General features: G+C 34.6%; 1 non-coding gene across 1 annotated transcript; it reads left to right on the top strand.

Moving 5' to 3' along the window:
* Positions 1–5,853: 5,853 nt before the first annotated feature.
* Positions 5,854–5,960, top strand: LOC121226276 (small nucleolar RNA R71). The gene has a single exon (XR_005924126.1). It is a non-coding gene; the product is annotated as a small nucleolar RNA R71 (small nucleolar RNA).
* Positions 5,961–13,372: the final 7,412 nt, after the last annotated feature.

Here is a 13,372-nt window from a genome sequence, read left to right as displayed (position 1 = left end):
GAGACCCGATCTTAGCAGTAGGTGTAGCCGGTGTCTCATTCATATTGAGATTGGGCATCTTACCCATCAAGGATGACCTAGCTCGAGTCCTTCTACGGTACCCGCAGCACCCACGGGTACTGTGTCCGCGTGACCCACGAGTGCTTATCGTATTTATAGATTATCTACATTATGAAGTTCTATGTATCAGTTTCAGTATTTATTAGCATATATTTTATGCTTCAAATAATTATTAGAAGAATTTTCAGAAATCTCAGAAATGTTTCAGTCTCTAAATATCTTAATATGGTTTTAATCATTTTAGAGTTTTCTAAACTAAAGTATTTCTAAGTCAAAAGTACTTAAAGGTTGGCGCCGGAGACTCGATATTTCACAAAATTCTTTTTCGGATTCATGCAGAAATAAATTATACTCGAAAAAACATTTTTCTCAAAAACAATTTTGAACCCAAAATTTCACAGTCCGAGTTTTACAACCCTGCTCTTATACCACTAAATTTAACACCCCAAACCCAACCTTGACATTATGGCCGAATCTGAAGTGACTACGTAAAATGATTTAAAAATTTAGCTTTCCAAAACATTGAAAAAAACTCAATTCCTATTACTAAATAAATCTTTGATTTAGAAGAAATTATTCTTAATTAGCTTTTTAGTTGAAACCATGTTCTATTACGTTTTCTAAAAATCAGTTACTTTGCAAGGGAAAGCTCTGGATAGATGTATTTTTGAAAACATAGTTTGTTGATTTGAAACCCATTGTTTTGCAGAAAAATGAACATTGTCGATAAAATGTTTAAGCGGTATTATGCGAAAACGAAATAAAAGTCCAAAACTGAAAACAACCAAAAAGGTCCAGACAGTCCAAAATTTACAAAACTCTCAAACCTAAATTTAAATAAATTAAATTTATGAAAATATAGCTATAATCGAGCTCCCGTCGCACCGATCCACCTAAGTTTGAGTGTTACGTGAAAGTGATAAACAAATAGGAAGTGAGTTTTCATAACTCAGTCTGTAACTTTAAAGAAAACAAAATTATAGACTTAATTTCAGATTTATTACGTAGCAGAGTAGATACAGACGTATATCTTATACATAATCAGAATCATATGCAAGTTTACAATCCTACCCCTATCCGCTACACACCGTCTCCGACCATCAATACACACTATATAGGGTATTAAACACCAATTCAGCTGTACACACCACTTAGTTTCAGTATGACACTTTTCAAAATATTTGCAGTTGTGCTGTCAGTATAATGGGTGAGATATCACCTCTCATAGAAATGCTTCTTCCATATAATATATCCCACCCCAGAATCAGATAAAATCAGAGCATAAATCATGCATAACATTTCAGACACAAATCATATACGTTTATAACATTACTCTCAGTTTAAATTATCATATGAAAACTTAAATACACAATAGGTACCGAAAATTATACTAAAAGATAATCAAATTTCATGTTTTATGGGATATTGAATCACATACTGACCCTATAGAAAGCCCACAGTTGATTGGGACGAAGTATACGACTCTAGGGAAAAATTTTAAATTTTGAGTCCACACGCCTGTGTGGCCCACATGGCCCAAATAGCCTAGCCCGTGTGGCCCACATGACCTGCACACGCCTATATGGCCTATACGCTCGTGTGGTCCACACGACCCAAAATAGCTCAGGCCATGTGTCATACACAATCCAGCACATGATCTGTGACACGTCTTTGTGTCACACATGGCTTACCACACGACCTGTAACATGGCCGTGCGACATCAACAGTGCTATTTTTTAGCTTTTGTCGTTCTCTGTTTTTTGGGTTTTTCGTTACACACCTGGGTATTTGCTTACGCTGATTCAAAACACGAGTAACCCAAGACCTAACACATCAATTAAAACATCGATTAATAATTCCTCACACTCAAACACGAATTGACATTAGCAACAACCGTGCTTTAATGAAGAAATTCAATCCACACTTTCAATTAAAACCTTACCTTTGAGAAAGCCACAACCCTTGTGAATTAACTCGCAGGTGATTCACTGAACGATCCATGCTCCTCTCCTAATAGAGAAAAATACACTTTAGTCACCACCCTACATAGTACGAAACGTTCCCAACAAAAACTGAATATTAAGAACTAATGCTTTTACCATAGAAAATTGCAAAGCTAGCATAGAAAAAATACTTACGCTCAAACTAGAGATCCCACATAGTACTCGGTGATTGATGGACAACAATGAAACCCAGAGAAAAAAATGAAAAACAAAAGAAAAAAAACGAAGATAGGAGTGAGTTGGTGTAATAGTGGAAAAAGAAAGAACCAACGTGAAAAAAGGGCAGGTATTTGGGAAAAAGAAAATAAACTGAATAAGATGTTAATATATTTACTATTATTAAGCCACCACTAACCCAAAACAAAACTAACTCTTAACAACCCACTTTCATCTACTTACCACTTTTTTTAAAGTTCTAAAAGCAATCCAACACCACCCACTAAGAAGTAACCACAAAATAAAAATTAAATTCAACTGCTCACTCTAAAATTTGAACACCCATCCTTAACCACACATTCAAGCTCCCAACCACTAAAAGAAACTCTTAATTCTGAGATAACTCAACAAATCAAGCATTCATATTTTAGGGCGTTACAGCAATCAGGATAACTCTCCAATAAATGTCTAAGTAAAAGAGTGTTAAAATACAAAATTTCAATAGAACAAAAACCAAAGTAAACACTCACCAAAAAACACATTTAATGTTTGATTACAACAACCTATAAATAGGCTTAAATCTAGTTTCTTTTTTACATAAAGTATCTTACATTTTCTGCCTAATTATTACATTAATTAAAATACATAACTATATACAAGTCAGAATTGTCAACTTAGTAACTCCCGACCAAAATTTTTATTCTTAGTTCCATTAGAAATAATGACTTGTTTGAAAAGAGAATATAGTATGGACTATCACCATTAAGCACTCGTGAAGGCATGTAATTAATATAACCAAGTAATGGACACAACATCATCCCAGAAATGGTTTGGAACCTTGATTAGGTATAACACAATACAAGCAATCTCAAGTAGATGTTTATTCTCCTTATAAATTTGTTGATTTCACATTCTAGATTTATGTTTAATTGCAATTAGACTTACTAACAATTATAAAATAAGAGATGGACACAAAATTTGGGTTATGCAATTTAGAAACTTCATACGTCTGTGGGGCCTTGCCTAGAGAGTATCCACTATAAATTAACCTGTATAAGATGTAATTTAAGTCTAATTTAATCACCAAGTTATAACCTCACTATTGTACATAATTTAGATCACTTTCTCTACTAAGGCTTTCCCCCTTAAAAGCTTAGTTGTAAACTAGTCTACATGAACAACTTACTTGCAATGAATTTGCACTAAAATAAGTTCTTAACATGAATTGAGTAAGTGCTCTCTCAATCTCGTATAAAAAAATTATTACAACTATCTCTTAAATAAACTTTCAATGTCTTGCACAATTACAATCAATATTAAATTGAATTTAAGTATAACTTTTATGATGTTTCCACTATAAATACACACTGGAGGTATTGAAATATATTCACATCATATAAATGGGAAGCTCTATTTAATTTTAGTAAAAAAAATTATTTGATTTGCTTTTCCTTGATTTTTTCCTTGATTCTCGCATCTAACGACTAAATTGTTTCCTTTTAGACTACTTCATTCATAATCGGGTTAAGCCTCATTTGTCCATTAATTATGGCTTTCTAAACCTTCTTTAATAGAATCTCATGCATGAAAAAGAAATGACTTATTCCTCGAATGCCAGCTATACTCCAACCGATCACCTTTTTTATTTTTTCAACACTTCAATCAATTTTCTTTCCTACCTTTCGGTTAACTCTGCTAAAATAATCACAAAAAAGTAGAGGAGTTGCCTAGATGAACATAGTTTAAATGAGAAGGTAGTACCTTTAGTTCCAATTTAGGTGGTTCCTCGATTGATGCATTGGGTTGAGTGTATTACCGAGACTCTAGCTCCAATGATTCAAATTAGGCTTATGGTACATAACACTTTGAATTGGCTTTCACCAAAGCAATATATTTCTCACATTCTTCAATTGGTGCATCAGACTCTAAGACGTGCTCCAATAGGTCATTTACAAAATTAAGTTTCATTTTGTAAAAACTAAGACTCCAAATTCGACATCACCGAGCATTCTTCAACTTGATCAAGGAATTTCATCACCTTAAAAACATTAAAACTGACTTGAGCATCTTAAGCTCGTATTATGAATTTTCCTTTTTATACGTCAATTAATGTTCCCCCAGTTACTAGGAAAGGTCTCCTCAGGATGATTGGCACCTCATTGTCTATTTAAAAATCTATGATAATAAAATCAGCAAGAAAAAAAATATATCCACACATACCAAAACATCCTCGATCTTTCCTTTTGGGTGTGCTAAAGATTAATCCTTTACTTGAAGTGTTACGGTTGTCAGTCTGACTTCACTTATACCCAAACTTTCTGAAAATAGACATGGGCATCAAGTTAATGCTCACTCCTAGATCACATAGAGCTTTACCGCAATAATATTATTTGATCTTGCAAGGTATGTCAAAGCACCTTAGATATTTCATTTTTAGGGTTAACTTATTCTATAAGAATGCATTGCACTCCTTTGTTAATGTTATAGTCTCAAATTCTCCAAAACTCTTTTTGTTGGATAGAATGTCCTTCATGAACTTGTCATAGTTCTGCATTTGTTCTAAGGCTTCTACCAATGGAATATTGATATGGAGCTTCTTGAGAACATCTAGGAACTTCTTGAACTACACCTCCTACTTTTGTTACTTAAGCATTTGCGAATATGAAGGTGATGGAACTTTAACCTAAACTGGACACTATTCTGAGGAATTATTTCTGCATCTGACACGTGTTAGATTATCAAAATTGACTAAGTTAGGATTTACCTTATCGGGGTTTTTAGCATTCAACTTTTGTGTAGTGGGAGTTCAACCTGCATTTGAACTTCTTCTTTGTTAACAGACCCATCTTCGATCTCAAACACTTTAGGTTCCAAGGTTTTCCCACTTCGTAACGCGACTTCCTTACAGTGTTCTTTGCCCAAAACTCTTCGATTTTGGGTATCACTAGGCAAAGCTCCTTGTGGTCTGTTTTGAAGTACAGTGGCTAGTTGGCCAACTTGATTCTCTAAATTTCCCAAAGTAGTGTCATTCTTTGCCATATACATAAACAAGTTCTCCAACCTTTTGTAAGGTTCGACTTGAGGTGGTTTTTGAACTTGCTACGAAAATCTTGATGGTTGGTTTGGTCTGGGTTGCAAGTAGGTATTACTAGGTCCAACTCCTTGATTACTCCAAGAAATATTTGGATGGTTCTGCCATAATGGGTTATAAAAGTTAGATTGTGGTCCTTGCTTATTTATTTTGCTGATTTTGATTTTCTACGTAATAAATAGGCTTTGGGTTTGATGAGAAATTCTCAGACAAATGTCCATCCACATATTATACACAAGAAATGGTTTCAAATTGACTTGGTGGCTGGGCTGCAACATTATTATGATCGTTAGCAGTAAAATTCTTAAGCATTGAGCTACAAGTGAGGTGAGAGTATCCACTTCATGTACTCTTACTACTCATATTCCAGAAGTTGCTCGGTTGGTTGGCCATTGGTAGTTGTTACTGGCGATTCTCTCTATGATTTTGTAAGCCTCGTTAAATGACTTAGAAGGGAAAGCACTATTTGCTGAAGCGTCTATCACCATCCTAGTGTGTGCATTGAGACCATTATTGAATGACTCCAACTGGATGTAATAAGGAATCCTTTGGTGAGGGAATTCTCTTAATAACTCTTTAAATCTTTTCCACGCCTCATACAAAAATTCATCATCCATATGCTAAAAAGTAGTAATCTCATTTTGCAACTTAGCATTCTTGCTAGGTGGAGAATATTTCATTTGGAGGTGTTCTGCTAGCTCTTGCCATGTAGAAACTGAACCGGGTGACAATGAATTTAACCATGCTGTAACTCTATCCCTTAGTGAGTATGGGAACAATTTCAGCCTTAGTGCATCATTAATTAATTCGACCACCTTAAAAGAATCACTCACCTCCATAAACAATCTAAGGTGAAGTATCTGAAACATTACGGGTTTTAACTTGAACTATGGTGCCTCAATCTCGGGTCTAACAATGCTTGGATTATGCTCATTGGAAATAGGCACAACATACTGTCTTATGGCTCAGTCCCTATCATCAGCAACAAGGACTGGATTTCGAGCATAAGCGGGTCCATTTCCTTGATCTTGATTATGATTAGGATTCTATCTGTATCTTGTCTCTGAGCTTGTCTTTCTCATCTTCTTTTTCTGAATGTCTGCTCGATTTCAGGGTTTACTAGGAGTAAGTCAATAATTCGATCAATTCTCATAAATAATTGAAAAGAAAATCACAAAAAATCATTAAGTTAAAAATAATAAAAAATAAAACCAAATTGCAAAAATAATTTCAGAAATAATTATTAAAATAACACTCCCTGACAACGGCGCCAAAAACTTGTCTCGAGATAATTCCATTGATGTGTAAAAGCCTATTTTTTAGTGAAATCAGAATAGTTATTTTGGGACCACAAATCTGACTCGAAAATAAAATTTATTTTTATTTTATTATATGGTCCATATTATGATAGACATGTTATGTGAAAATTTTGATATGAAAATTTTATCGACTAAGTGTTTAATTATGAGAAGGACTAAATCGAATAAAATAAAAAAAGTTGAATTCTAGTAGCTATAAGGATTAAATAGCTATGGAATTCAAAACTAAAGGTCCTTATGCTAATTATACCATTAAAGAAAAGTATGTAGATTTTTGGTGACTCATCCTTGGAAAAATTAGAAAAGAGTAGGGAGTAAATTGGAAATAACAAAAATTAAAAGATGATAATTAATTAAAAAGAAATTATCATCTTATTTTCATGTTTTCTTCCCTAAAATTTTTATGGAAACCCTGGGAGAGAGGAAGAAAACTTTCCAATCTTAAAAAGGTATGAAATCAAGTCTCCTTTTTAGTAATTTTTATGTTTTTGGAATCGGGATAGTCTAATCTATCTATTTGAGGGATTAATTTGAAAAGTTATCAAGGTATGAAATTTGGGTCGTGGATGAATATGCTGAAAATTAGAAATTTATGGTAAAAAATGAAAGGCTATTGACAGTTAAACAACATTTACAAAGTGATTTTTGATGAAAACATGATTTAGGGACTAAAATGTAAAGTTCTGAAATTTAATGAAATATTCTAAATTTTTATGAATACATGTCCTGTAAATTTTGTAATGGGATTTTGGTTAGGCTTGTAATAGGGTTTAAATTGCACAAGTTTCGTTGTTAGAGCTTAGGGACGAAATTAGAATTATTAGAAAAGTTAGGGGTAAAATGGTAATTTTTCCTAGGATGTAAATTGAGTCTAAATGAATATGAAATGTGTGAAATTGATGGTTAAATTCATTTATATAGATTCAGACAACTCAAGTTTGAGGTTAGACCAAGGAAAAGAAAAGGTTTCGGATTAGTAGATTATATACGCGAACAAGTGTCGAGGTAAGTTCGTATAACTTAATCGAGCATGTAAATATGTTAACTTGAATGTAATGATTCTATGCAATATGAATTATATTTATGTGAATGTTATAAATGTATGAAATGATTACATGTTCAGAGATGTTGGAAAAAGGGTAAAGTCTTGTTTGAATATTGAATTTCGATGGATAAATGTGATTGCCTTATAAAATGAGGTCCTGCATTTGTTGTTGATAGGATTTAGCTAGGACAAGTAATTTTATTGATCTCATTATAGAAAGGATTTAGCTTAGACTGGTAATCCTGATATAATCTCTCTTGAGCATATGTTACAATTAGGATTTAACCTGGACTGGTAAGCCTAATTGAGCTCTTCCAAGCATACATTACATAAAGGAGTTAGCCTAGACTGACAATCCTGTAATATGATATTTGGCTCGAGAGTGTGTTCTTTGATTAAGTGCCCTAATGGGTACCTCTGAATAAGAATTGACGAGTTATTAAATTGTACACCTCGAGTGTAGCACTTGGGTATCGATCGAAATTTCAATGATTCAACGGACATAACACTTGACATGGTATGAGAGTTTTGAGATGAAATGATAATGACTTGAAAGAATATTGCATGATGAGCTCATCTATGTTTACTTGATTGTTATGAAGATTTTGGGGACTAACATGTATGATTGAATGCATGTGTCTAGGCAATTTTGCTAGTGGATGGAAAACATGATATTATATGCTTAGATTTAATAAACGAGATTGGTAAGTTTAGTTTCCATTATATGAACTTACTAAGCATGTAATGCTTACTCCGTTTTATTTTCCCCTATTTTATAGTACTTGGAAGCTCGCGAAGGTTGGAGGTCATTGGAGCATCATCATACTATCAACTAGCTTATTTTGGGTATACATAGAAAAATCATTTTGGTAATGGCATGTATAGGACAACTTGGCCATTAGTGGCTTGATAATGATGTTTGTAATCTACCCATTGGAATGGCTAGTAATGGTTGTTTTGATATACTTGTCATGTCATGCTATGGTAGCTAAATATATGTTAAGTAGTTGATTAAATTATGTCTAACAAATGGAATATACCAAAGTAAGATTATAAACATGTATGCAAGTAATGATATGGCTTGTTGAATAATAGAATTTGCTTAATTTGAATGCTTGAATTGGTTGGTATTTGGATGTGAGTTTAAGTGTAGGTCATTGGTGTGATTTTGAGTGAGAAATAAAGTTAGAAATGTCTTTATTTTGTCCATACGGGCAGACACAAGGGCGTGTGTCTAGACCGTGTGTGACACACGACCAAGTACGTGGGCGTGTAGTTAGGCCGTGTTCCCCTGTACTTTAATTTTGAGAAACATAATGCTCAGAATTGAGCACATGGACAGAGACACGGGTGTGTGTCTCAGCCGTGTGTGCTTCACAGCCTAAAACACGGGTGTGTGTCTTGGCTGTGTGAAACCTACACCTAATTTTGAAAGAATTTAATTAACCACACCGCCTAGCACACGAGCGTGTAGCATGGCTGTGTGCACATGTCAGAGGGTTACACAGGGTCGAACATGGCTTGCAGCATGGGCGTGTCCCTTGGACCACAAGGGCGTGTGAGCCTTGTAACTTCGAAAATTTTTGAAAATTCACAAAAAATTTTTAGAGTTCCCAATTATGTCCCAATTCGATTCTAAAGCTCGTATTAGGCCTTGAGGGGCCATTTAAGGGACGATATGAATAATCTTGGTTAATGAATAGTAATTTACGTGAATTATCTGGAAAATATTTTGAAAATTTTGGTAATGCTCTGTAACCTTATTTCGGTGACGGATATGGGTTAAGGGGTGTTACATTTACTGGTATCAGAGTTACGGTTTAGTCAATTCTTGGATTTAGCGTAGCAAACACGATTTTAGCTATACATGTCATTATATAATTCGTGATATTGTGATGTTTCCTGATCATTTTAAATGTATTTTTCATATACTAATGTCATACAACCAAGCTAGAGCTGAATCCGAGGAAGCTGGTAGCAATGCTTCAGCTTCAATTTAAAGAGTTGCTTCTGTGTCTGGTAGTGAAAGGCCCGTGTCTGTAGGCCGAAGTGAGGAAGCAAAACAAGCCTTCTTTTAATTGATGAATGAATGGTTTACTGAGTATTTAAGAACAAATCCCACTGTACAACGACCTCCCCCACCTACTCCTCAACCTATTCCTGAGGTACCACAGGGTTTCGAACCAGCTAGAATTGGAAAGCCTTCGGTAGATAAAACTCGTAAGCATGGGGATGAAGAGTTTAGAGCTATCGCAGATGATGATCTAGAAAGGGCTGAGTTTTGGCTAGAAAATACTATCCGGGTTTTTGAAGAATTATCTTGTACGTCTGCCGAGTTTTTGAAATGTGTAGTATCTCTACTGGAAGATACAACTTATCATTGGTGGAATATCATAACTTCAGTGGTATTGAGAGAGAACATTACATGGAATTCTTTTAGGCTGAACTCAGAAAGAAATATGTTAGTTAGGGATTTATGGATCAGAAAAAGAAGGAATTTTAGAACTCAAGAAGGAAAATATGACTGTGTTCGAGTATGAACGAGAATTTGTTCGGTTGAGAAAATATGCCAGAGAATGGGTTCTAACCAAGGTTGAGATGTGTAAACGCTTTAAAGAGGGTTTAATTAAGATATCAAGTTATTGATTGGAATTTTCAAAATAAGGGAATTTGCGGTGTTAGCCTGTTGAGCACAAAAAGCTGAGAATTGAGCCGATCGAGCACACAAAGCTGAGGAATTGAGTAAAGAAAAGAAACAAGCTGAAAAAGAGGCTCGGGTTTCTGGAAAAAGAATTATGAGTAAGTCACAATCATTTGCTTTTAAGAAATTAAAGAAGTATTATGATCGTGTTACCATTTCTACGGGATATTCTGGAAGAGAGCGAGGCTCTCAACGTTCTAACCCGAGGTCTTCATCTCCATTTGTGACCAGTGTAGTTATTGTTGTTAAACCCAAACTGAAATGTAAACATTGTAACAAATTTCATTATGGGGTATGTCGGTCTAGAAGTGGAGCTTGTTTTGGATGTGGTTCACTTGACCATTTTCTCAGGGATTGTCCCGAAAGAGTTGAAAAAGAAATAGAACCAACTCCAAAGCTTAGTCATCCTGTTTTGAGATGCAAACCACCCGTCACCCCGGCAATGTTAGTGGTAGTCGAGGTACTACCAAAGATATAGTAGTTAGATCTGAGGCACGAGCACTTGCAAGAACATATACTATTCGTGCTAGAGAAGATGCTTCTGCATTAGACATCATTATTGGTACATTTTCTCTAATTGTTACTGATATTACTGCTTTGATTGATCCTGGTTCCACACATTCATACATATGCACAAACTTAGTGTCTGCTAAAAAATTACCTGTTGAATTCACTGAATTTGTGGTTAAAGTTTCAAACCACCTGGGCCAGTGTGTTATGGTGGATAAAATCTGTAAAAACTATCCGTTGATGGTAAATGATTATTGTTTTTTGGTTGACTTGATGTTATTACCATTATATGAATTTGATGTGATTTTGGGAATGGATTGGTTAACCCAATATGATGCAGTGGTGAATTGTAAATAGAAATATATTGTATTAAAATGTCAGAGTGGTGAATTAATTCATTTTGAATCTGATAAATTGGATGGATTACCTAATGTGATTTCAGCAACATCAGCACAGAAATATGTCAAAAAGGGTTATGATGCTTATCTTGCATATGTGTTGGATACTAAAGTATCTGAGTCAAAGATTCAGTCAGTGTCGATTGTATGTGAATTTCCTGATGTATTCCCAAAAGAATTACCTAGTTTACCACCAGATAGAGAAGTAGAATTGTCTATAGATCTTGTTCCAGGTACAACACCAATATCCATAGCACCTTATAGAATGACTCCTACTGAATTGAAAGAACTGAAAGTACAGTTGCAAGAATTGATTGACAGAGGTTTTGCAGACCTATTTTCTCACCTTGGGGTGCGCCAATTTTGTTTGTAAAGAAGAAAGACAAATCGTTGAGGTGTGCATTGATTACAGACATCTTAACAAAGTTACAATAAAGACCAAGTATCCAGTGCCTCGTATTGATGACTTGTTTGACCAGTTAAAATATGCCACTGTATTTTCAAAGATTGATCTCCATTTTGATTACTATCAACTACAGGTAAACGATTCGGATGTGCCAAAGATAACTTTTAGAATCGGGTATGGACACTATGAGTTTCTTGTGATGCCATTCGATTTGACAAATGCACCTGCAATGTTTATGGATCTGATGAACAGAATTTTAAGCCCATATTTAAACAGGTTTGTGGTGGTATTTATAGATGATATTTTGGTTTACTCCCAAGATGAAAATGAACATGCGGAACATTTGAGAATAGTGTTGTAAACTTTGCGAGAGAAGCAATTGAATGCCAAAATTTATAAATGTGACTTTTGGCTATGGGAAGTTAGTTTTCTTAGGCATATAGTATATGCTGAAGGTGTCAAGGTGGACCCGAATAAAATTTTAGCCATCGTTAATTGGAAGCCACTAAAGAATGTGTCTGAAGTCCGAAGCTTTTTGGGACTAGTTGGTTATTATTGAAGGTTTATAAAAGGTTTTTCAATGATAGCTTCTCCGATGACTCGTCTATTGCAAAAAGATGTGAAATTTGAGTGGACTAATAAATTCCAGCAGAGTTTTGACAGATTAAAAGCTTTATTGACAGAAGCTCCAGTGTTAGTTTAGCCAGAATCGGGTAAGGAATTTATAGTTTATAGATATGCGTCATTGAATGGTTTAGGCTATATTTTGATACAAGAAGGTAAGGTAGTAACCTATGCTTCAAGACAGCTAAAACCACATGAAAAAAACTACCCAGCACATGATCTTGAATTGGCAGCCATTGTGTTCGCATTGAAAATCTGGCGGCATTACTTGTTTGGTGAAAAATGTCATATATTCACTGATCATAAAAGTCTGAAATATTTGATGTCATAGAAAGATTTAAATTTGAGACAGTGCAGGTGGCTTAAGTTATTGGAAGATTATGATCTGGTTATTGATTATCATCCGAGGAAAAGCCAATATGGTTGTTGATGCTCTGAGCAGAAAATCACGATTTTCCTTGCGAGCTATGAAAACTCGATTGTCATTATTTGATGATGGTTCAATCATAGCTGAATTAAAAGCTAGACCAATATTTTTGCAACAGATTTATAAAGCTTAGAAAAAATGATAGTAAGTTGCAAGCAAAACAGATACAAAGTGAATCGACTCTTGACTCGAAATTTTAGATCGGTGCCGATGATTGTCTGTTATTCAGAGGCAGAGTATGTGTACTGAAAAGTTCAGAACTAGTACAAAAGATTCTAAATGAAGCTCATAATGGTAACATGTCTATTCATCCTGGTAGTATTAAAATGTATAATGATCTGAAAAAGATGTACTGGTGGCCGAGAATGAAATGAGATATTTCTAAGTTTGTATCTAAATGTTTGATATGTAAGCAAGTAAAAAGTAAACATCAGTTTCCTTCTGGACTATTACAGCTAGTTACGATACCGAAATGGAAATGAGAAAGAATTACTATGGACTTTGTATCGGGGTTACCCTTGTCTCCAAAGAAGAAAGATGCCATTTGGGTAATTGTTGATCGGCTGACAAAGTCTGTACACTTTACTCCAGTATGTATGGATTATTTTTTGGATAGATTGGCTTAATTATAT

The sequence above is a fragment of the Gossypium hirsutum genome, chromosome A03, assembly GCF_007990345.1.
Source record: "Gossypium hirsutum isolate 1008001.06 chromosome A03, Gossypium_hirsutum_v2.1, whole genome shotgun sequence".
NCBI lineage: Eukaryota > Viridiplantae > Streptophyta > Magnoliopsida > Malvales > Malvaceae > Gossypium > Gossypium hirsutum.
Note: the sequence above shows the minus strand (reverse complement) of the source record. Positions and strands in the feature narration are given on the sequence as shown.